The sequence below is a fragment of the Vulpes lagopus genome, chromosome 7 (genome assembly GCF_018345385.1).
Source record: "Vulpes lagopus strain Blue_001 chromosome 7, ASM1834538v1, whole genome shotgun sequence".
NCBI lineage: Eukaryota > Metazoa > Chordata > Mammalia > Carnivora > Canidae > Vulpes > Vulpes lagopus.
In genome coordinates this window covers 103774754-103799148 of record NC_054830.1, presented here as the reverse complement: position 1 = coordinate 103799148, position 24395 = coordinate 103774754, and the positions used below count along the sequence as shown (strand labels likewise).

The window sequence follows — 24395 nt, the reverse complement described above, 5'->3', positions numbered from 1 at the left end:
ATTCTATGTGTTTTATATATATATTTACATATATATAACATTGTATATATATAAAACTATATATGTGTGTGTGTATGTATACACAAATGGGCAGAGATGTATGCACACACACACATATTCTCACCCACAGTGGAATATTACACAGCCATAAAAAGGCTGAGATCATGCCATTTGAGACAACATGGATGGACATATTGGGTATTATGCTAAGTGAAAGAAGTCAGACTGAGAAAGACAAATATATGATTTCACTCACAAGCAGAATCTTTAAAAATGAGTAAAAAAAAAAACAAAAAGAAGAATTAGACCTATAAATATGAGAACAAACTGATGGTTGCCAGAGAGTTTGAGGGTGAGGGTTTGGGCAAAATGGATGAAGGGGAGTAGGAGATACAGGCTTCCAGTTATGAAGTGAGTAAGTCATGAGAATAAGTCACAGCATAAGAAGTACGATGATATTGTAATAGAAATGTATCATGACAATGGTAGCTATACTTCTGAACATAGCCTAATGTATAAACTTGTGAAATCACTGTTATACACCTAAGACTAATGTGACATTATGTATCAACTATAATCAAAAAAGACAAAAAAAAAATTCCTCTAAATGTCTTCTAAACCTCCTTTAACGCAGATTGGAACACATGTTTCAAACCCTGCTAGTGGGTTCTGTGGTTGTCTAAAATTAAGACTGAGACTATATGGAGAAACATGATTGGTTATTAGGGCAAAATTATACTGTTCTGTGCAGCTTAGAGTAGTTGGAGCTGCTGGTAGCAGCCTGTCACCTCTCCCCCATTTCCCTATTCACCTGCTGTCTGCCACTGACTCACTGATCATTTTAACCATTGTTCTGTGTATGAAAACAGTCACCCTTTTCTAAGGTGGAAGAAAATAAAAACAACAACAGCAAAAAAAAAAAAAAAAGGAAATAAGTAAAATAAGTAGAGAGAAGAAAAGCACTTTAAGTCACTCTATCCTCTGAGTTTTTTTCAGATCTGGTGGTCAGGGCTTATGCTTAGGGATACACTTCAGCACAGGATTTGAACATATTTAGGTATGCATATAAAGTATAATTACGACCATTTTTAAAAAGGTGTTATTTATTTATTCATGAGAGACACAGAGAGAGAGAGGCAGAGATATAGGCAGAGGGAAAAGCAGGCTTCCTGCGTGGAACCTGATGCAGGACTCGATTCCAGAACCCAAGGAACCATGCCCTGAGCCGAAGGCAGTCAACCACTGAGACACCAGGTGTTTTTGGTTTTTTCTTTTTTAAAGATTTTATTTATAGGACCATTTCTAATATCACCTTCCTTTCTGAGTTTCTTAGAGAAAGTCCCATTCCTTCAATTCAGAAACAGAACATAATATTTCACTTACTGCCCTAGAAGTTTTCCAGAGGGAACTGTTGATGCTTCAGTGGAAAACAGTGCATTATCTAGATCACACGTTTTAGGGCTCTGTGATTCTGACTCTAGAGTAGCTATGTTACAACTCTGTAAGTTATAAATAGCTGATAGCAATGAAGCATCATTGTTGTCTAGAGACAAGGATATTCCATTCAGTGGAGATACAACTGACTTCTTTTCTCCACAAACAAGAGCTGGTTTTGTCCCCATTTGCACACTGCTTTCACTATGTCTGATCTACAAATGCATGTGTCCTTTGGATTTTCCTTTGAGCTGATTGTAACATCTGACCAATTCCCTTAGTAAGGAGTTAAAATCCTTAACACATGGACATTTTATATCTATGTAAGAGTTTTGATTTTATCTTTTTTTTGAAAATTATCTTTCTATGCTTTTTAGTTTGCAGAGTAGGAGTCATTCCTGGCAAAAACTTCGATCACCAGAGTCCCCTACCGAAATGTAGGTAAAAATGTGCTTGCCATTCTTATTTCTACAGCCTAATCTCATCCTAATACTTGTATTAAACTTCATGTTAACCCATTTCAGAACTCTGGGGAGTGGGGAATAACAGTATCTTTCTGGGTTGGGGAAACATGTTTGAATAGCCCAGAGGCACAGTGTTCTGCATAACAGCATAAAGGCAGCAATTACAGCATTCCTAGTTCCTACAACTTTCCTTCTCTATTACCTCCAGCTAATAAGTTTTGCAAAATCAAGGTTGGTTGGTTCTTCCCTGACAGCTTGAAATAAATGTTCTCCTTTTAGGTTGTTCTGTCCACCCCTCATAGAAATCATCAGGTAAATATAACACCTGTTTTGGGCTTTTGCAGACCAAAATAATTGACCACAGAAACAAAGTTTTGAAAAGTGAAAACTGTACACTTCTATGAGAACATTAATTCAAAATGTTCTTTCTGCTTGACTGGCTAGAATGGAGCCTGATGTAGAAAGAGCATAACTCTATTACTTGATGATGGTTGCTCAGTATAATGCACTCTCTCTTGAATAGGTTTAAGAAGCTAATAGAATTAGTTGATTATAATTAGGGATGATGGGACCAGCAGATGAAGCTGGCACAACAAACTATCTCATTGAGTTAGTCAGGTTCTACCAGCTGCTTCTCTGGTTGTGCATTGGGTCCACCTGGGTCTTGAGCGGGGCATCCTGATTCAAAGTATCACAGCCCCTCTAAAAGCCATCCACTAGATTCAGTTTTCTGGAATATCATGTGAGTTATATTGTCCCAGTTTATTAGAGAATGGATCCCTAATGGATGAATTATTTCTAATCAACCAGTAAGCACAATATGACCAGCAATGTACTTAAGGGTGCTGGCAGAGATAGAGAAGCATATGTATGACCTCATAGAGGCTATTTGCATCTGGCCTCATAGAGCTATTTGGAGAGAGAAAACTAACCAACCTATAGAAATTAATTGAGAAAACGGTTGATTATTTACCTGGGATATTGATTTTATGTATAATAGCCATTCATAGAAGGATAGGAATGAAGAATTACTTCAGAGAGAAATGAAATTTGAGGTAGACATTGCATGTTATGAAAGTATATTCAATGAAAGATGTTCCAGATAGAAGATACAGAGTGAACAGAAGCACGAAGGTGGTAATAGAATTGCATGTAAAGAATTTAGTGTGGGGAGGGGGGGGCGCCCCTGTGGAGCAGTGGTTTAGCGCCACCTGCAGCCTGGGGTGTGATCCTGGAGAACCGGGATCCAGTCCCGAGTCGGGCCTCCTGCCTAGAGCCTGCTTCTCCCTCTGCCTGTGTCTCTGCCTCTCTCTCTCTCTCTCTCTCTCTCTCTGTGACTATCATAAATAAATAAATAAATAAATAAATAAATAAATAAATAAATAAATAAGAAACCAAGTTGGATTCCTTTAAAAAAAATAAAAATAAAAATAAATAAATAAATAAAGTTAAAAAAAAAGAATGTGGGGGGAAGTGGATCTGATTGGTATGAAGAATACAGTTTATAGAGTAGTAGAAAGTAAGTTTGAGATAGAGAGGGAGGGCATGGGGATCTCAGATGACATGGAGAGATGGACAATGGAGTCTGGATTTGGTGCAAAAGCCAATCAAGGTCATTTTGGGCCTGGGAGTGGGCGACAACATAAGGAAAGGGTGACTTATGCAGGAGGGGTTGAAAGATCAAGCCCATAAAGTTAGTAAACAGGGTAAGCAGTGAGTAGGGCTTTGGCAGGGGCTAGCATCACCGGAATAAAAGAATAGAAAATCTAATATATATTTTAAGGGAACTAACAATAAGATTTTAACTCAGTAAGATAATCATTTATTGTATGTATCTAAGCAAAAGACACAATGAAAAGCATAGTGCCTTAAGAGTAACAAGGCTGTGTTTTGTGAATTAAAAATCTGGAATGCGAGTTACAGATATACAGCAGTGAGTATAGTAATAAGCAAGATAGTTCCATACATGCTTCTCAAAAGACTATAAAGATATTCAGAGAAGGTAGGTGTTTATTTTATCTAAGGGAATTCAGCAAAGTTTCATGAAGACTCACTAGGATTCTGAAAAAATGAAGATCAATAAAAACTAGAAACATCAGGGGCATGGCACACTTGAAAAATGGAGACAGAATTGGAATTTAGGGTATAAGACTGGTTCAGGGAGGAGGATTGGTGAGCATATAGATAAGAAACGTGGGAGGTACAAAATTATGGAATATCTAAATTGTAGGAGAAAAATTTAGGCTTTCTCAGGAGGATAATGGGGAGTCATAAAAGATTTTTTGAACAGAGAAATTAATTGGTCAAATCTATTCATGATAAAAATAATCTGAGCTTGCACGGGAAGGAATTGGAGGAGATTGGTGATGGGGAGGTCACTTGAAGTAAGATTCACTGGGGGTTGTAAGTACAGTCACAATAAAACAAACAATTTGATTTTTTAACAATTTTTACCCTGCAGAGGTAGAATCTTAAAAGCCTAACTATTAATTGGACATAAAATTGAATGCAAGGAGACATCCATTTAACTAAGATTTCTTGTTTGTGTAAGTGAGTGGGTCCTAACATCCTGAAATGAAATGGGGAATATGGAACTAAAGCAGCTTTGGGAAGTACAATAATAGATATTCAGTGTGGACATAACTGAGTTTGAGGTGTGATAGGTCATTTTTATAGAAATTTCGAAAAGAAACATAAAATACTTACTTGGACATAGAGGAAAAGTAAAAGCTATAGATGTAGAATGAGTTTCATCTACAGAAGAGTGTCAGCATTGAATCCCTGGCATTTAATGAGTTTACTTCAGAATGAAAATGTAGAAGTCATGGGTTAAGGATTGTACCTTAGCCTATGGAATAATGGTATTTAATGGGCAAAAAAGAAGAGGGGTCGTTGAAGGACTTAAGAATTAAAGAGAGAAGCAAGGGTAGTGGTATTATTAAGGCCAGATGTTGACAAGCTTTCTATATGAAGGGGTTGGTTGTATATATTGAGAATATCACTGGATTTAGCAATAAGGAAGCCCATGATGATGTTAGTGGAGTAGAGTCCTAAGTAAACTTTTGAGGGTGAAAATCAAATTGTACCAGGTGGCAAAATTGGAAAGCAAAGCACAAAAGTCATTGAGGGCTCAATTATTCTTTAAAGTGTTTAGCACTGAAAAGAAGGAAGGGGACCATGCTGACTTGTGGAGGCAATAGAGTTGGCAAGAAGAATTCAGAAAAAACTTCATACTTATAGGGGCAGAAAATGAAAGGAAAGATTGAAGATAAAGAAAGGATGTGGGGATAATTGATGGAGAAATAGGTAAGAATACCATCAAAGTAAGTTTGAGGGGTTATTTTTCTTCTCAGACATTGTTAGACTAAGCTCATTTATTTTTGTAACAAGGTTATTGGACCCTTGGATGAAGTTACATAAATTGTGTACAGAGAGCCAATAGCTGTATGCTGCCTGTGACTCACAGTTTGAACCCAATTAATTCAGTTTTATATTTTCTGAATTGACCTCATTGCCTCAGACTTGGCTTCTCTCCCTCAAATAACAGTCTACCAGGCAGTTTATTGGACTGTATGGTTGGCTTTCCATTTTATTTTAATATCCAAAACCACCTCTGAGGTCACCTTGAACTTCATAATCTTCATGCCAGCTAATTCCCTCTCTAACCCTTTGCCCGGCAAAGATCTCCATGAACATGCTCAAGGCCTGGTTTGTCTTGGAGGGAACTGTGGAGCCTAAGAATCAATGTTGAAATGACTGTCTGAGAATTAGAGAGTTCAAACATAAGCTGGATGATCCTTGGACAAGAATCCCTCCAACTCTGAAATACTAGAATTCTTTTGGGAAAGAGTTGATTAGAGAAGAGTTTGTTTTCAGTTCTGTTGAGATTGATCTGATCATGGAACATCCAAGTTCCATGATCTGATCATGGAACATCCAAGATGTTTTGGAAATATGGCATTGGTGCCATAAGAACCCTCCAATTTCTTTTCTATGAAAAAATTGACCCTATTGGCCACCACTAACATTAATTCACAAATACATATACACACAAATATAACCTAGAGGAAGACATCCTCCCTCCCTCTCTCTCCCCTTTCCTTTTCTCTCATAGATAGACAAATATACATGAAATGTTGAAGGAGATGTGAGTGGAACTAAGGAACAATATATATGTACCTAGGTATTTATGTATATATGTACATATATATGCACATAAACACATATAATACATATGTATTCATGCACATGTTCAAATACTTAGGTTGGTATATATTATCTTCTTCAAGGTCTTATTTTTATGTCTATGCATTCCTTTCATGTGTGACCAAATTATTTTAAGCTTCCAAAGTATAGGCATTATCTGTTTGCCTAATTCTCTCTGAGAAAAGAGTATTATTAAGTGTTCAGTTAATTATTTCTGGTGATGGTGATGAGTTGCTTCCAAAACAGTTTCATGTAGGCTCAGCCGTACTGTACTTGATTTAAATGTACAAGTTCTTTAATAGACCACAGCTTCCCACTGAGAGGTATATGACCTATATCATCTGCAGCAGGCAGGCTGAAAGCAGAACCTCTTAGAAGGTGGTTGGGGGTGCTTAGATTACCATATAGGACCTAACTTTTCACCACTCGGGGACTTCATTTTATTTATTTATTTAATTTTTCCTTAAGTTTTTATTTAAATTACAGTTAGTTAACATACTAATATGTGTGTAATATTTGTTTCAGGTATACAAAATAGTGATTTAACACTTCCATAAAATGCCCAGTGCTCATCACAAGTGCCTTCCTTAATCTCCATCACCTATTTTACCCACCCATTCCCCACCTCCAGGGGACTTCATTTTAAAATAATCTAAGTCATAAAACATCCTTTGGTGCTTTATTGCCTTCATTTCCACATGTGGCCATAAGTCATTAGAAAAGATTCACTCTTGGGCAGCCTGGGGTGGCTCAGCAGTTTAGCGATGCCTTCAGCCCAGGGCCTGATCCTGGAGACCCAGGATCGAGTCCCATGTCAGACTCCCTGCATGGAGCCTGTTTCTCCCTCTGCCTGTGTCTCTGCCTCTCTCCCTCTCTCTCTCTATGTGTGTGTGTGTGTGTGTGTGTGTGTGTGTGTGTGTGTGTCTCATGAATAAATAAATAAAATCTTTAAAAAAAAAAAAAAGATTCACTCCAACAGAGGACTGTGGAGAGTTAACTGAAATAGAGCAAAATCATCAGGTAAACTAAAGATTTTCTATTTGTACAAGTGTTGAATTAGTACATTTAAGAGTTCTGGGTAAGTGAGCAGATTTGATACACTCCTTTAGCTCTCAAGAATCCCTCCAAAAGTTTCAGGTCTCCCTCTCTCACATAACACAGACTCTCACAAAAAAAAAAAAAGGCTGGATAAAAAGTGGACTCCATTTTTTTGCCCTCATTTCCCCCCTTCTCCATTCAGACTCTTCTTACTCCTCATCACCCTCACTCCTTTATGGAGCGCAACACTAAGATTCCCCATTCATAGCCACTGATGGATTCCAATTCCGGGCAGGTGGAACACATTAACTGACCTTACACCCCAGCTTACAAACCCCAAATGTCCTGCAACAGTGAATGTTATTTCAGCTTAATTGTTTCAGGGTGGGCAAAAAGCATCAAATCCGGAAACAGAAATCTCCCTAGGCAGATCTTGCTAGTAGAAAAAATGTATCATTTACTCTAGTGGAAGGTCGTGTCTCTCTGAGGAGCAACTTGACCATCTTTCCCCAAAGACCAAGTGGCATTTATGGAGTAAGCAGACAAAATAGAAATTTAGAAACTGCATTCCCACCACATGCCTGCTGTTTATTGACTTGATTTTTAGCTTCGAGCAAGTTATTTAACCTCACTGTGTGTTCGGTTCCTCATCTGGAAACAAAAAAGAACTAAAAATACTCTCCTCATTGGGGAGTTATGTGGATTAACTAATTAATGATTGAAAATTTCTATATAAATGCTAAGCAGTCTTACTATTCTTGCAGCAGGAGACTATTGATGTGTGCTGGATGATGCTGCATGTGTCCTTTTGTTACTTAGTCCTTCGTGGGTGATTACCTGTTGATGACTCCACCTGGGCTATTGGCTGGCCCTAAGACTATCAGGACAGGGCTCTACTACTTGTAGCCTCGGGACTGATGTTGTGAAATTCAGGCCTCATGCCAACATTTCCAAACTTATCCACTGTCAGGAAGCACAGCTCAGCCTCTGACCAGGACTGCCACAGGGATCAGCCCATTGAACCATCATCAGCAATTGTATCCATCCCAAATACATGGTTGATGTGTATACAGTACACACACACACACACACACACACACACACCAAGACATACACATACAGGCTTCCCACACCTGGCAATACTTGTACGTGCAAGTTGGCACTTTATAACTCATAGAAATAGTTACATGTACTAATGAGGGAAACCATAGAATAGTTAATCCAAAAGGCCAGAAACTCCTAACACTATTAACATTTGGATTGGGAATGTATTACACAATTCTGTTAGTAATTTATGTTTTGCTTGGACTACTGTTAAAGTTTGCTTGCTTTCCTTGAGCATATATTAGTTGTCAGGTGGCCAGCCTTCTCATTTTATGTCTGTGCTCAATCTATTTTCTTTGCTTCAAACACTTTCCTCACTGTTTTCTCTTCCTCCCATCCATCTTATTCTTTCTTGGAGATCTAGCTCAAAAAACTCTTCTAGAATCCCATCCTTAACTCACAGACTTCAGTATTTCCCAACTCTGTGTTGCTTTAACAGTGAGTACTGTTCATTTGGTTCTTAATATCTTCCACCTTATATTGCTATTTGCCTTTTGAAAATGTATCCCAGATGTTAACAAGGGTCTCTTGGTAGTTTTAGAGCTAAATAGCATCAATTTTAAACTTCATTTAATACCTAGGGGAAATTCGGGATTTCCTCCAAGTCCTTTAGAGGTTACGTTTTATGTGGACTATGGGTTTATACCCTTTTTGAAATATTTAAGGTTTTAGATCATCTTATTGCCCTAGAGTACTGTCTTTGTTCTATCTTGGTTGGGCCTAAATATAAAATTCAATTCCTTCTCAGTTTCTACAGTCTTCCTTACTCAATGAAAGCACTCACAATGCAATAGCCATCAGTGACAAATTGAGGATATTGGAGAAGGGATCCATTTCATAACACAAATAACTTCAGATTGCATGTGGTAGATTTCAGTTCCTCAGCAGCTCCCCCCAACTGGGAACTTTTTATTGACTGGGCTGTGGGACCTCTCAGCCTCATACTCTCTTCCTGGGATCTCTCTTCCCCCTGCCACTCTTTTCTCCCCTTCCTTTTCACAACAGAACAAACTTTTCCCCCCTCTGTCAAGCAGAGTACCTATGCCATCACTTTTGTTGTTTGTCTCCTGAATTTTTCTGCCACCAGAGTCTTGCTTTCTTTCCCAAAATATCAAGATATTTCCATTGGACTGAAAGATAGTTTCATTCCAAGGGAAATTTCATGCCAGTTGTTATTCCACATCATTACCTGTGACCTCTTCACTCCATTCCTTTTTTTTAAGATTTTATTTATTTATGACAGACAGAGAGAGGCAAAGACACAGGCAGAGAGAGAAGCAGGCTTCATGCGGGGAGCCCGATGTAGGACTCGAACTCGGGACTCCAAATCACCCCCTGGGCTGAAAGCAGGCACTAAACCGCTGAGCCACCGAGGGATTCTGTCTTCACCCCATTCCTATCCAATTACATTATCAGCACTTCTAGCCCAGACCACTTTGCTTCCTTTTTTTATATTCATAATTCACGTATAGCCTAGGGTCAGTTAAGGCTGATAGATGACAGTGATGTCTATTGCAAGCAAAGTCCTCTGCTTAGTATTGTGGGGAATACAGAGGTGAATCTGATTCTGTGTTCCAGAAGCTCATGGTCTAATATAAGAGTTAAAAACTTAGTCGTGACGACGATGGCGATGATGATATTGTTGGCCATATCAAGAGAATCAAAGAAATGAGGAAGAAACTGTGCTTTGTCAAGTTGGAAAGAATTGAGATTGTTTTGGATAGACAACCCATTACATGAATATTTGCACATCCATAATTAGGAGTAAATTGTACTTGGTAGTAGATCTATAAAATTGTCTTCACAGGCTGGGATTTAACATAAGAAAAATCTATTGGTCAAATATTACCTAAGTAATTGTTTTTCTATAAAGTTTAACATTTTCCTAATTTTTAAAATATTATATTTGATATTGATATTTTAAAAATTATTTTAAACTCAGACATACTATTCCATATTATAAGTATCACTTCTAACTATCACTCTGCTTAAGAAAAAAAAACATTAATGATGCAGTTGAAATCTTCTGGGCTCCTGTCCTTCATCCTAATCTCATTCTATCAGAGAGAACTAATCCATGACACTTGAATTTCTTAACTGTGCTTTCCCAGGTCACACTATGGTAAAAACTTGCACCAGGCCTTCCTGGAGGCAGACTTGTGGTCACAAATTCTCAAAATCTTTATTTAACCCTTACAAGAGGCCAAGATATATTCTTAGTTTGTTTTCTTTTATCAGTGGACAGATTTTTTTATAAGTCCTCCCTTTAATTGAGGATGGGGACTTTCCTGGGTTCTGGCTCTATGATGAATTGTCCATGCCAATTTTCTATCATGTGTGGGGTAGAATCCTACCTTATTTTCTGGGACTGATGGGGCCATTAGAACATAAGCCTCCTGGTTACTCACCCTCTCCATTCCTGGCTCCCTTTCTCCCCCCATAGGGAATTAGAAGATTTGTTTTTGTGTATTTCTGATTCCTAGCTCCTTGTTCATTTCTGGCCTCTGGGAATTTCCTTTTCTTTCTTATGAACTTAGCTCTACATTTAAAAATCTGTTTGTATTTTTATTCAGGGCTTTTAAGTCTCCCATATTGTCAAAAATATGTGTCCCTGTAGATTTTTCCAATTCAGTGGTCTACTTTAAGACTCCCAAGAGGAACAAGTTTGTTTGCCAGTTTACTTGTATCATTTACCAAGTTGCAGCCACCAGCCTTCTACATATTGCTCAGGTACATCAAGCACTTTCCCATTTTACTGTTCTCTCTATGTAGAACACTATTTCTCAGAAACTGACTTACAGTATTTTAGGTCTCAGTTTTTCAACACAGAGGCTCTCGATGACCATTCTATCCAAAGTGGTCAACAATGAGCTATCCCTATCACTGTATTTTATTATCTTTACAAAACATTTCCTTATTTGAAATTATTTTCTCAATTTTTCTATTTATTCATAGAAAATTTTCTATTTATTTATTCTATTCATTCATTATTCTCAATTTCCATCTTCCATATAAGGTCTTTGACAGCAGGTTCCTTGACTGATTTACTATGGTATCATATATGCCTGGAACAGCAATTAGTACACAGAAATCTTTCAATAAGTATTTATTATCTTGGTTACTGCATGCATTCTTTCATTATGTGTAGGTCACATTGGATTTAACCATGAGAGGTTTCATATTTTATCTGTTTTTAAAAATCATTTTTGGAAGGTAGAATTTTGGAATAATTCTGGAATAATTCTAGATTGTCAAGAACTCAGCAACAAGATAAGCAAGTAGAATCATACTGAATGAATGAATGAATGAATGAATGAGTAAAATAATCCTTGCCTAAGTAAATAATTCTGCCATATACTATTTCATGGTGGTTAATCTGTTTAATTCAACATCTCCTTCATAAAAGCTATTTGGCACCATTGTAGATGACCAAGCAGTAATAGCTATAAGGCAGAAACATTTGGAATCTTCTCAGAAAGTGAAGCTCTGAAGGTCAATGAAGTAGAAAATCTATGAATGAAGGAGAAAACATCAGGTACATTAAACACGGAAGTCAAACATGAAAGAGAAAAAATAAAGGTCATGAGAAAGGGCTGAGAATCATTGACTTTCCAGTTGTCAATTTATTCAACATGCATTTTTTAGTACCTGTAATATGTGCCAGCAGTGAGAATCAGCATGAGAAAGACATGCATAGGCATTTATTTCATCCATGATCTTACCCTTGAACCACAGTGGTTCCACCTAGACTGCACATTAGAATTGCCTGGGGACTTTAGAAAATCTTCATGCCCAAGATGAATTTCAGATTACGTAAATCAGAATCAAAATTGAGTGGGGCCAGAGCATCAGTATTTTTTATAGTTCCCCATGGGATTTCAAAGTGCAGCCAAAGTGAAGAGTTACTGCTCTACCACATTCCTACCAAATGATCATCTACATTGAGCTTAAATGTTCCTGCACCTGAAGCCTCAGGAAGAGAGGCATTATCATTTGCAATGACATGGATGGAACCACAGGGTATTATGCTGTTAAATAAGTCAATCAGAGAAAGACAAATACCATATTTCACTCCTATGTGGAATTTAAGCAGCAAAACATATGAACATAGGGGAAGAGAGGAAAAATAAAATAAGATAAAAACAGAGAGAGAAGCAAACCATAAGAGATGCTGAACTGTAGGAAACAACCTTAGAGTTGCTGGAGGGAAGGTTGGTGGGGGGATGGGGTAATTAGGTGATGGGCATTAAGGAGGGAACTTGATTTAATGAGTACTGAGTGTAACAAGCAACTGTTGAATCACTGAATTCTACCCTGGTAACTAATAACATATATATCACACACATATATATGTTATATATATATATAGATGTTATATATATGTTATTAGTTATATATATAATATATATAAACTAAATTGTTAATAAATATATATGTTATTAGTTATATATAATATATTTATTAACTAAATTGAAATTAAATAAAGTATTAAAAATAAAATAAGACAAAATTAAAAAGAAGAGAGGCATTTTATCTATTTCCTTGCACATTTTGTTCCCAGTATTGAGTAAAGAGCCTGAGAACTGGCAAGCACTAAACAATTATTAATTGAATGAGTGGAAATCTTCAATGTACTCCAAAAGCAATATATGCAACTTGGAGAGTACTGATAAATAAAAAGACTTCCTGTATTACTAGAGAGGTATGTTGTCCTCAGTTCTGATTTCTATATAAAGGTAGTTTTCTCAAACATACCCCTGGACTCTCATCCCCATTTATGGAGGAGGCAGATGGTTCTCTGATTGATACATTTGGGGGAAATAAATGGGCATGATTGATTCAGCCTTGACTTTCCTCCCCTTAGGATTGAATACTGGGAACACAGAAATACATGTTCTGCCTTCCTGTGGAGGCCTTCCTTGTAAGGAGCCTTCATCCAATCCTCCCCGAGACAAGAAATCTAATTCTGAGGTTGGCTTTCACACTAGGAGCATACCTCCAGTTGAACTCCATCATTAATAAGGATAATGCTTTGATCTTTATCTGCCATTCCTTTGTTGTTCTCAAAACCTCAGGACTCAAGTAGAAAAGGAAGGTGCTATTTGTTATAGGTGCTATTAGAATTTCAAATACTCACACTGATTCTACCATATAACACATTATAATCTTTGGTGTTCATGAAACATTTTGAACATAAAAGAAAAAGCCCAGTTCCACCTGACAACCTTGAATATTTAATGATGGCTGCCCATGTTCACCCCTCTTGAGCTTTTTTTTTCTATATAAAGGTATATTATTCCAGTTATTTCAGATCCTTCAATAACATATTTTGGGGTGTCTCTCACAATCTAATCCCCTCATGAGGCATTTTGCTTTATGTCTATTCTCAAACTGTAATGCCCAGAAATGAATCCAAGATTTCCTTCAGTATATGGAAAGAGAAAGAGATATGTATTTATTCTTGAGTGCCTTTTTAAAAAAGTCAGTTTGGAAAAACCAAGTATATACATCTCCATTTTGCAGGTCTTATATAGCTGATGATTCAAAAATGATTTTTCCATTATAAACTGAAGGAATTTATGAATTATTAAATTCAACTTGAAAAACAAAAACATCCAAGTTTTATCAGATCAACATTCACTTGAAAGAAATTGAAACTAAAACTATGAAAATGTTTGTAGGCTCTTAGTCCTTTTTGCCTTTTTAAAGTAGATAAATGGTAGATGATAGATAGATGGTAGATATACTTAGCTATATTACCTCCAATGCTGTACATACATAACCTTCCATAAAAAATAAAATATAAATTTATTTTATAAGAAGTTCCAATTATATGAGATTAGTGAATATATAAGAAAGGTCCAATTATAAAGTAGAAATATAAGAAGGTCCAATTATATGAGATTAGTGAATAGAAGCAGAAGAACAAAATAACTCAAGATTTCTCTTAGAAAGATACAAAAACCAAAAACATGGGCAGATGCTTATACCCTGCAGCAAAAGATCACTTAAGCAGGTGAATCTATTTACTTCCTGAGCACTTATCAGTGTGAGCCCACAGTTTTGACAAGCAGTGCCTGATTAGAATGAAAAGATTAGCAGATACAAAAAAAAAAAAAAAAAGAGCTGATACTATACTATTATCTCATGAGTCACGGAGAAGAACTCAAGGAGTAAATATAGTGAAGTTTTCATTAAATGTTGGTGCAAACTAAATCTTCCTATTCATCTGTGTCCCTTTCTATACTAAAATTTAGATGGCTGAGATTTGGCAAACAAAATAATCTTGCGAAATATACAGCAATTTTCTAACACTGGAATTCAATATAGCCCAACAGAGTGACGAATTGTAGGCCCAGAGAGAAGTATTGCTGAATCCAGCCATGAAATTCACACAGGAAAGGAATTCACATCTGTTCTTAAATGACAATAAACCAGAAAGATAGAAGATTGATTCAGGAGGCTCTGCAAATGTTATAGCTGTTAAAATACATGGAGACTTTAAAAACACTCCCTTCTTTAAGTGTAGACATCAGGCTAGTAATCCATTCAGAAGGAAAACAAGCTAACGAGCAGTTTATGCTACCTGAATTGTGTTTTCTAAACATAAATGGGTGAAGATTGTGGTGGCGGTTCACTTTGAAAGATTCAGAATCTGCTTCCATAAACATCTTTGAGCGCTCTGTGCCAGAACCTACGCAAAGCGTTTGACATCTCTTACCTTTTGTTATTCACTGTAAGCAATTTTGAAAATATCTGCAAATAAGATGGTTCTTTCAAATGATGCAGTCGGGATAGAGAACATACATGTTAGAGTAAGCATTAACATGAATAAAATATTATATGTAATAATGGAAATGGAACCCATATTAAACAAATATATGGTGAAACATACTTTGGAATAATGATATAATTTGACCTAATTAAAGTAAAAATGAAATTAATGAACTAAATTTTTCCTCTCCTGCTTCTACATTTTCTTTATTTTTTTTCCCACTTCTTTCTTGCCAATCTTGCAAGTCTTCGCCAAGGGTTATTTCTTCCCAGAAAGGATTTTGAAGGATAAGCTCCCAGCATCCGATAATAGATTAGTTATGAGAAGGAAAAATACACAGTAGATAATGTATTAAGTTCACTCTGTGGGTCTATAAAGTAAACTTCTCTACCTTTCAGAAATGAGCAGGAATGATAGGCCAAGAATTCATGAGGAAGCAAGGAAAAAACAGAAAGGCAGGAGGAAACAAATATATCATGCTTGCTTTGTTTTCTTTCATAGTGCAGTTTGCCTATCTATTGTTTCTTTCCTTTTAAAAGCTTACATTCTTCTCAATTCTCTTCATTTGTTGAAGTAGAAGATCTTCATAGACTAAATTTACCCTGTGTATAGAATTGCAAAGACATACCTTTACAATTACATTTCCAGTACATAACTGTGCAAATATGTCTTCTCCATCTTTATTCTAAAGTGCCTAAAATTAAAACCAATAGAAAGAGGTCACCTACACAATAAAATTTAAGAAGTTATTAATTAGAATAAAAACACCTACTCCTGTCACATGACCTTAATACGTTGTCAAGGTAAAAATATACATACAAAACAGTATGTAAAATATGATCTTATTTTTATACATATGTGTTTTATTTAACTGTACAATTTTTATAACTAAAAATAATCAGTAAAGATATACATGAAAATGCAGTGATTATATCTGAGTGATAGGTGTACAGATAATTTAAATTTTCTACTTTATGCTTTTCTGAATTTTTCGGGGTTTTTTCATAAGATCTTGACTTATGTTTATATATTTTTTGAGATGCACAAAAAAGTTGGACAAAATCAGAGAAAGTGGCTGAGCTGGGTGAGACTCCAACCCAGGCATGTTGCTCTGAAGCCCCTGATACACTCCACTATGATACAGGTAGCTCCAATCTAATCACAAACATGATAAAGAGATAAAAAACAAATATAACAAAAATAGAAGGCTAGAGAAAGAAGGGATAGAAGTGAGGAAAGAAATCTAGTAACAGAAACCAAAAATATACTCTTAAGTCATTTGCAATTCTTCCTTCTGTTTTTGTTGCTAGCCAAAAATGAAAGCAATGCCTAAACTAATTGAGATAATAGATTTATCTATTTATTTATTTATTTATTTATTTATTTATTTATTTATTTATTTATTACCTATTACAATTTTTAATAGGGACAACTATTACTTATGTATTTCATAAATTATTACAAAAGCATGCCTCTGTGGTATAATACAATGAGATGATGCAAACACAGATGTGTGTGTGTATGTGTGTGTGTGTTTAACATATAGGAAAGCACATATAGCTACAGTACTTATCAGAAAAGAAATATCACAGGTTATCCTAAATAAATATTTTGTGCTCACATCTCTGAAAAGAAACTTTAAATACATTTCATATACATTCTCTTTCCTTTGGAATCAGAGGGAACAAGTTATACATCTTTCTTCAGCAGACTCACACCTAGGGTATTATACCAGACTTCCTGAATATATGTATATATATATACATATATATATATATATATCATCCTCAGTTGCTCCTATATTGTACTTCCTAAGCTGTTTCAGGTCAGAGCCCATGAAAATGTTCAGTGGAGCTCTATTTCCCTGTTGGCAAAATGTGCTTGGCTTCAATAATTTCCAAAGGTTGTTAACTAAAAGGAAGCCAAGTAATATCTTTTGGTGAGAACATGAAATTCTTGGTGTTATTATAACAAAAAAAATGCATTTTCCTTCTACTACAGGGAATTATAGATTACAATAGAATTCTATTTAGTAAGTGGCTTGTTGAGTATCAATAACTATATGGTGAATAAAAACACAGAAAGCCCTTTTCAATGTAACTGGAATATAGCAAATCTAGAGTCTAAAGATAACTTTATTTTCCAAGTTTTTACCTATTACTATGTCAGAAATGGATGATATTAAAAATTTTGTTCAGATAAATAACATGTAGAGGCAGTGTAACATCTCCAAGCCAAGTGTTCAAAAGAAGCTGTTTGAGATAGTCAGGAAAATTTTATTAGAAAAGTAGGTACATTTTACATCTTCATTACTTAATTCTCATTTTTATAATATAAAGTTCAGAATGCATTCACATATATGTTAGCTATACATTGTGTATATGCAAGAATAAATATCGATATATTTGAGCTGTGTGTTCAAGGGTGCTCAAGTATGTAAACCATTGCTCTAAGAAAATAAGACTTGTTCATAGAAGGAGAAAAGAAATAGTTTAGCCACACTGGCTAAACTTCAAGTAGTGGAAAAATTGGGAAATGAAACAAACAAATCACCTGAAAGAAAAATGTATCAATGCAAGACAGAAATTTTCCCAAAATAGCTGAATAAAGGAAATGGTAAATTGCAATACTAATAAAAATTTTAAAATACAAGGTATTTTAAAGGGAACCAACAAGCTAACTGGTCTACTTTTCTATTTGGAGTAGTTCAAAATCTTTCACCTAATGGAAATAGAATTGTAAGAAAACTAGTTACAGAATTTTTGAAAAAGAAGTTACAATATATTTGGTCAATTGTTTTTGCTTTGCTGCATTGACTGAGAAATCACTATAGACATTACTACAAATTTTAAAATTCCAGAAAGGTCCTTGTAGACATTAACACCACCTCACAATTATGGCTGAGTTCAGTGGTGTCCCCCCATCCTCCACCTGCTGAAAAGAATAATTATGTCTCATAGCCAGGTTAATCTGGAATGTCACTCTGAACATATTAAAAGGCTAGAGAAGAAAGGAAGAGGACCAAGGACATTGTGAAGAGGGCTTTGGGCATCAGAGAGCTAAGGATAGATTTTCACCTCTAAGTCATATAATCCAGGAAATAGCAAAATCAGAAGACACGGAATGTTTGTTTGTGAAGTGTGAAGTCCTGCAGATGGAGAATACTAAGGCAGAGCAGCTAACTGGTCAAGGGCCTAGCAAGATGGAAAGGCCAATCACTCTACTAGAAATATAGATGTAAAATATTATCGTTAGAAACCCAGGCAAACAGCATTTGGAAACTCTCCAATATAGAAGGGATGCACCAAACTGGCTGGCTTTGGTGAAGCTAAAAAGTCAAATTCTATACTCCACATGCTGGCATGTATTTTCTCTTTAAGTCAAAGTCTTAGGCTTTAACAGCTGAAACCAAGTCATTTTAAAAATACAATAAAAGCTGGAGCTATAAAGACTGTGGAAACTTACTTAACAGCATGAGCTAAAGATAACCAGGAATTTGCCACTGGGAACTATTTAATGCTTTTGATGGAGCTGTAGCGTATAGGGCCTAAGGTAATTGATGTACAGAAAGAACAAGCTAATAAATACTAGTTCTAGAATGTCTATGATTTAAGGAGGATGGGAGTGTTAAGTTGATGGATAAGTCCCAGAATGCTCTTCTTTTATAAGGTCTGCTAAACTAGTTGGAAATCATATTTCAAATCCATTCATAAGGTCCCTATAGAAGAATAAAAAGCAGGTGTCATGTGTCTGGATAACTCACCAAAAAAATAGAACAAAGGTTGTATATACATGCTCAACATTAAGAAATGTGTTAAACTATTACTTCTGGTGAATCCATTTAGCATGGTTTTTCTTTGACCAGAGGGGTAGACTGTTTCTAACTTGCAGCTCTAAATGGCCTTAATAAATTCTAATTAATAGAAACTGAATAACAACAGGAAGGCCCTTGGATAAGGAATAGGGAAACAAGAATAGAAGTTACTAATCTCTCTGGACCTTGTTTTTTCTTATTTTGAATTCTGTGTTTTGAATTCTGTTTTTATCTTAGTTTATTTTTTAATTTTATTTTACATTTTATTATATTTTTTAAATAAGGAAGATAGGTTTGAACATTCTATAACTCTGCAATTGAGGGCATAAACTCTAACAAAAAACTGCTTCTAATCAGATCAGCACTGCATTGGTTAGCTATTTCTACATAACAAACCACCTTAAAACTCAGTAGCTTAAAGCAATAACCCTTTATCATTTCTGGTGATTGTAGAACTCAGCAAGGATGCACTGCTGATCTGAGGTAGGTTCAGTGAATCTCTGCTGGGCTGCTTATGCCTACAATCAAGTGGCAGGTCAGCTGGAGACTGGCCTCCAAGATGGCCTCCAAGGTGGCCTCCAAGGTGGTGGTGGCATGTTCAGGGAAAAAACTAGAGTGGGAGGCTCATTGTCTCTTGAAGCCTAGACTGAAAACTGACCCACCATGACTTCTGTCATATTTTATGGATCAAAACAAGTCAAGGCCTTCACTCACTCTGGGCTTGAATCATAACTGATATTCAGAAGTAAAAGAAAGGAATCCCTGTGGGAGTAGCAGCAAAGTCTTTAACAAGGGATGTGGATATGGAGTGGGTGGAAAATTGAATCATTTTTGCAATCAATCTACTAAAGAAACAATGAAGACCTGTAAACCTAATCTATGTATTAATTATATTAACATTTTATAACAAGAAAGAGTAGATAATCACACTCTTGTCTTAAACCTGCCTAGGTACAGTGGGTAGCTGATGAGTAAGGACATAATTAATTATGGTTCTAAAATTTAATATCTGCATAATCTTGGAAAAAAGTTTTATCTTCCAATGCCTAAATAGTCTCATCTGTACAATAGGAATGATAACACTACTCCATCAAAGTGTGGGTGGGAGGATTAAATAATGTATAGAAACTGGCACACAATCATTTAATGAATGTGTGCTATTTTTATCATTAATGTTGACAGGAAAATATTAACAAAGATGCAAACTACAAGGATGGGGAGTTCAACAGATTTGTAGCAGAACTTGCAAGTGATCAGCCTAAGTATCAATAATTTGTGAAGTAAAATATAGTACCAAGCACATACCTATTATTTAGTCTAGATTTTAAGTATCTCTAAATTATTTTACTGGAATCTCATCGAATTCTTCTAACAAGTAAATCAGCAAAGTATATAAATGCTCTGTACTTACTTCACTTAAAAAATGGGATTCTGAATTCATTTTAGTGTACTTCGAAGAAAGGCTTTATCAAAGCAATCTATAATTATAGCAGGACTGACCAGATAGGACCAGAGGGAAACATTCTAAATCAGGTCTTTCATGGAATCAAAGGGAAATGTTCTTATTCCTTCTTTCTCCAAATCTCACTTTCAGTCTTTTCACCCATTACCCAGTAAAGCCATGAAGGAACCAGATCAAAAGTCCTGCAATCTCAAGTTCATGTATCATAAAAAGAACATATTCTCCCCGTCGGGAGAAAAAGGAGGCAAAGCCAGGCTTCTAACTACAGATCACAGTTAGGGAGTATGTATCAAGCACCTATCACTTGAAAGAAGGATGGCAGAGCTCCTCTGAGATGAGAATAAAAGAGAAACCTGGAAAAAGAAGAATGCCAAGTCACCAGAGAAACCAATTAGGCCTCCAAACAGCCAAAACATAAACATATGCCTGTGTGCCCAGGACTTAAAAGAAATCAGAGAGTCTTGAAAGAAAATCAGGCTTTGGATCTAAAGGAAATCATCTTCTTTGTATATCCTGCCTGCAATTTTTTAAAAAACCTCAATAGAATTTGCACGAACCATTCAAGTCATTCTCCTTGCACAGATACAGCACATTTACCAGCGTGCTGACATTCTGGTGGAAGAGGAGGTGTTTGATATACACCTTTTGGTCTCCTTCAGTAGACTAGACCAATGTTACAGACTTTGCTTTTGAGCTTTATGGAGAATGTTAATATTTGTCGAGCACTTGATATGCAGCAAAAAACTGACAAATGTTTTCACATATGGTCTGTCACTTATGTCTTGCCACTATCCTACAAGGTATTAACCCAATTTTACCGAGGAGAAGACAAGCTAAAGAGGGTGTATGACTTGACCAGAGTCATGGAGCAAGCATTCTGCCGGAGCCAAACCATACTGAGTGCTTGCCAATTCATATAAAGAGGTAAATAGCAAGTATGCAAGTGACTTCTCCCATCCTCACGATCTTTTATTCCTCTTTTGGGATACTTTCCGAAAACAACTCTATTTTACCTCTACTGCATCCATGTTCATTCATACTGCACAAATGCCCCAGACAAATATATCTAGTAAAATTCTCCAATCAATTACCAAAATGTTCCCCCTCTGCACACACACAAAAGCACACACATACACACACACATGAACATGCATACTGAATGAAATTCAGTAATTGGAGAACAAAGGAAGATAAAACTGAAGATCTTTGCATGACAGAGATTTGAATATAAATAAAATGTGGCTTACATCTTTTGTGTTCATAACTTTGTGTTTTAAGAGACCTATTTTCAAAGATTAGTTTACTGTCCTGGAGGAGGAGGGTCCATGAAAGGGAAGCATGAAAAAACAAAATGAGCCCTAGTGTTCCTTTCAATTGTGAGGATAGACAGCACACCAATTAAAATGAAATGTTAGCATACAAATCTCAAAGGGAGATTAGCCTATGGATTTTAAATTTCCTTTAAGACACAGATATCTTATAAATGAGTTTTATGTACTTCTATCCTTTAAGGAAATTTAGGTGGTTAAATTATGATTGCCAAATCTGCACCTTTGGAAATGAAGCCTCTATAGAGAAACTGAGAATTTTATAAGACTTTCATCCCTAATAGATTAGCAGATGGGCACATGTGGGCAATAGGTAGATCCAAATGCAACCTTGTATTCACTATTAGGGTCAGGTATGTTATTTCTCCAAGAAATTCTGTGAAACCTCTAAGCATCACAAGTAAGATCTATACCCTAGGCATGAGACTAAATGTCCAACATGACTTATCTCATTTAAGTTTGTTCTGTGTTTTATGCTCATGTTCACAAGGAGCTGATCAAGAGAATGGTTTGGAAAAGTAAGTGTGCTGGTATTTGCCGGTTTGACCTCAAAAACTGAGTTGAGAGCAAAGTAGAGTGGTACTTATGGTAGTTGGGAAGAGCTCTGTGATACTAATGTCATGGTTCGAGTCAATACAGATACTTGAGAGAATAGATGCCCTATGGCCTTATCTCTTGATGACTCATTTTTATTCATAGAAAAAGAAAGAAGCCATAGGCTGCAGAAGTAGAGGTTATAGATGGAGGCAGAATTCAAGAGAGACATGGGTTGGGCTGAAGTCAAGTAACATACTTGCAGTTCAGGTTTGATTTCTTATTTCCCTGAATAGGGAGTAAAGGATACCAATGTTTGTTGATCTAAAAACTAATTGAAACTACTTACTGAAGTGAAGACTGGAAATTAGAGCAAGTGTTTTTTAAAGAAAGACAAATGAAGAGAACTTGCCTAGTGAGGGAACCTTTGTTTCTTGTGAGACTAAGGACTAGGCCAGTGCAAATTTCCAACTGTTGATTTTCTAGCCACTTGGCCAGCTTTCTCTCCTGCTACCCAAAGGATTAGATATCTGTCATAGAATTTGTTTGGCTACAATCTGTTTGGGGAGGAAATTCAGATTTACTGTCAAGGTATGCCCAGGAAGAGATGGCTACTGAGCTCATTCTGTGAAGGCAAAAAAGCTGTAGCTCAAACACCACTGTGACTTTTTCAGACCTCCTCAGTGATGGATAAATGCTTCATAAACTAAATGTTAGGTTATTCCCAATCAGTCAGCATTTGACTCACATTAGCAAAGACCTCTCACAGTTCAATGATATGCTTGTGGATCAGGGAAGAAGTATCTGTATTTATTTAATGGCTGGTTTGTTCAGATGGTATTATTTCAAGAGGATTTCATTTTATATTGCATAAACTGTGAACAATACCATCTGACACATTTATTTTCAATCCTGTTTAAAGTTAATGGGAGATACCAAACTTACAGGCTCTGCGACCAAATAGGAGCTCTAGTAGTAGAGTGAAGTTACAGATATCCCTTTAGTTTATGATGTCCAGAGCTGCCAGGTGCCCCTGGTGTTACTGTGGAGAGAAACATGTACAAGCAGGTCAGTTGGGCTACAAGTTGAATGAGCATAGTTATTTTGGAAGAGGAAATTCTTAGGACTCACCAGATTGCCAAGAAATCCTTAGATTTATCTCCATCCTTTGTTTTACAGAAGGATATTTATAAAGATATTTGCTGCCCCAAACAGCCTTTAATTTTCTTTCCATTTCTCTAAACCCTGGCAATCTTTAAGGCCTATTTCACTTCCTCTCAGTGAAAACTTTCCTTAGTGCTCCAATCCACAGCAATTGAATATTCTTCCAAACTCTTCTGGCTCTAGGAGGGAAAATATAATAGTGATTAAATCATGGTATAGGCTTGAGTTCAGGTGTGATTCATACTGGCCGTGTGGTGTTGGAAGCTTACCTCTTACCTCTGATTCCTGATTCCCTCACCTATAATTCTAGTCCAATAATACTTTACTTCACTGAATAGTTATAAGGATTAAATTAAAAGTGTCATGAATAAAGACCTGATTCATAAACTTCCAAGCAATTTATCATATCTCCTCTAACCTTGTGATTTACTATATAATTCATACATTCTTTTCTTAAAGAGATTCTTAGCTCTATCAAGATCATGTGTTTTATTCACTTGTGTTTATATCTTCTACCACCTATTATAGTGTTTTGCAAATCTCAACTGCCCAGTCTGTGTAGACTGATGGCTTGATGTTTCAATTGATGTAAATGGCTTTAATAGAAAAAAGTATAGAGCTCTATCCTAAAGATAGATGTCTCCTATAAACATATGCACTCTCATTTTGGTTAGTGTATGTGGCTATTGTGTCTACAAAGAGTGGAAAAGGAAAAAATTACTCAGTAGTTTAAACAGCTTTTGCCAAAACTGTGGCAGAAGGGGGAAAGTTTCTAAGTGAAGAAAAGGAAAATGCTGTAGATGAAAGGGTCTAGTATGCCTTGAAGAAGCAGTTCAGCATAGATTTTTCTGATTCATTCAATTAATGTAAGCTAGACAAATAAGCCCTCCCAGCAGGCTCAAGGTACAAACATGGAGGTTTCCTGGGATATGAGAGGGAGTGGATATCAGCATGTTCCTTCATATTTGAGTAACTAGTATTAGAGACTAGAGGAGAGATGGTTCAGCTAGTGTGAAGCTAGTGTGTGGCAAGCAGTAGCAATTCATTACCATAGTGATTTTAATACCAGCAA

General features: G+C 36.1%; 1 long non-coding RNA gene across 1 annotated transcript in view; it reads right to left on the bottom strand.

Moving 5' to 3' along the window:
* LOC121494592 overlaps nt 1-23407 on the bottom strand; it is a 36076-nt gene extending 12669 nt beyond the window's left edge. The window contains exons 1-2 of the long non-coding RNA XR_005988825.1: nt 23291-23407; nt 23105-23201 (exon numbers count right to left, since the gene is read on the bottom strand). This is a non-coding gene — a long non-coding RNA (uncharacterized LOC121494592). The remainder of the gene's footprint in view (nt 1-23104; nt 23202-23290) is intronic.
* Between the last annotated feature and the right edge of the window lie 988 nt (nt 23408-24395).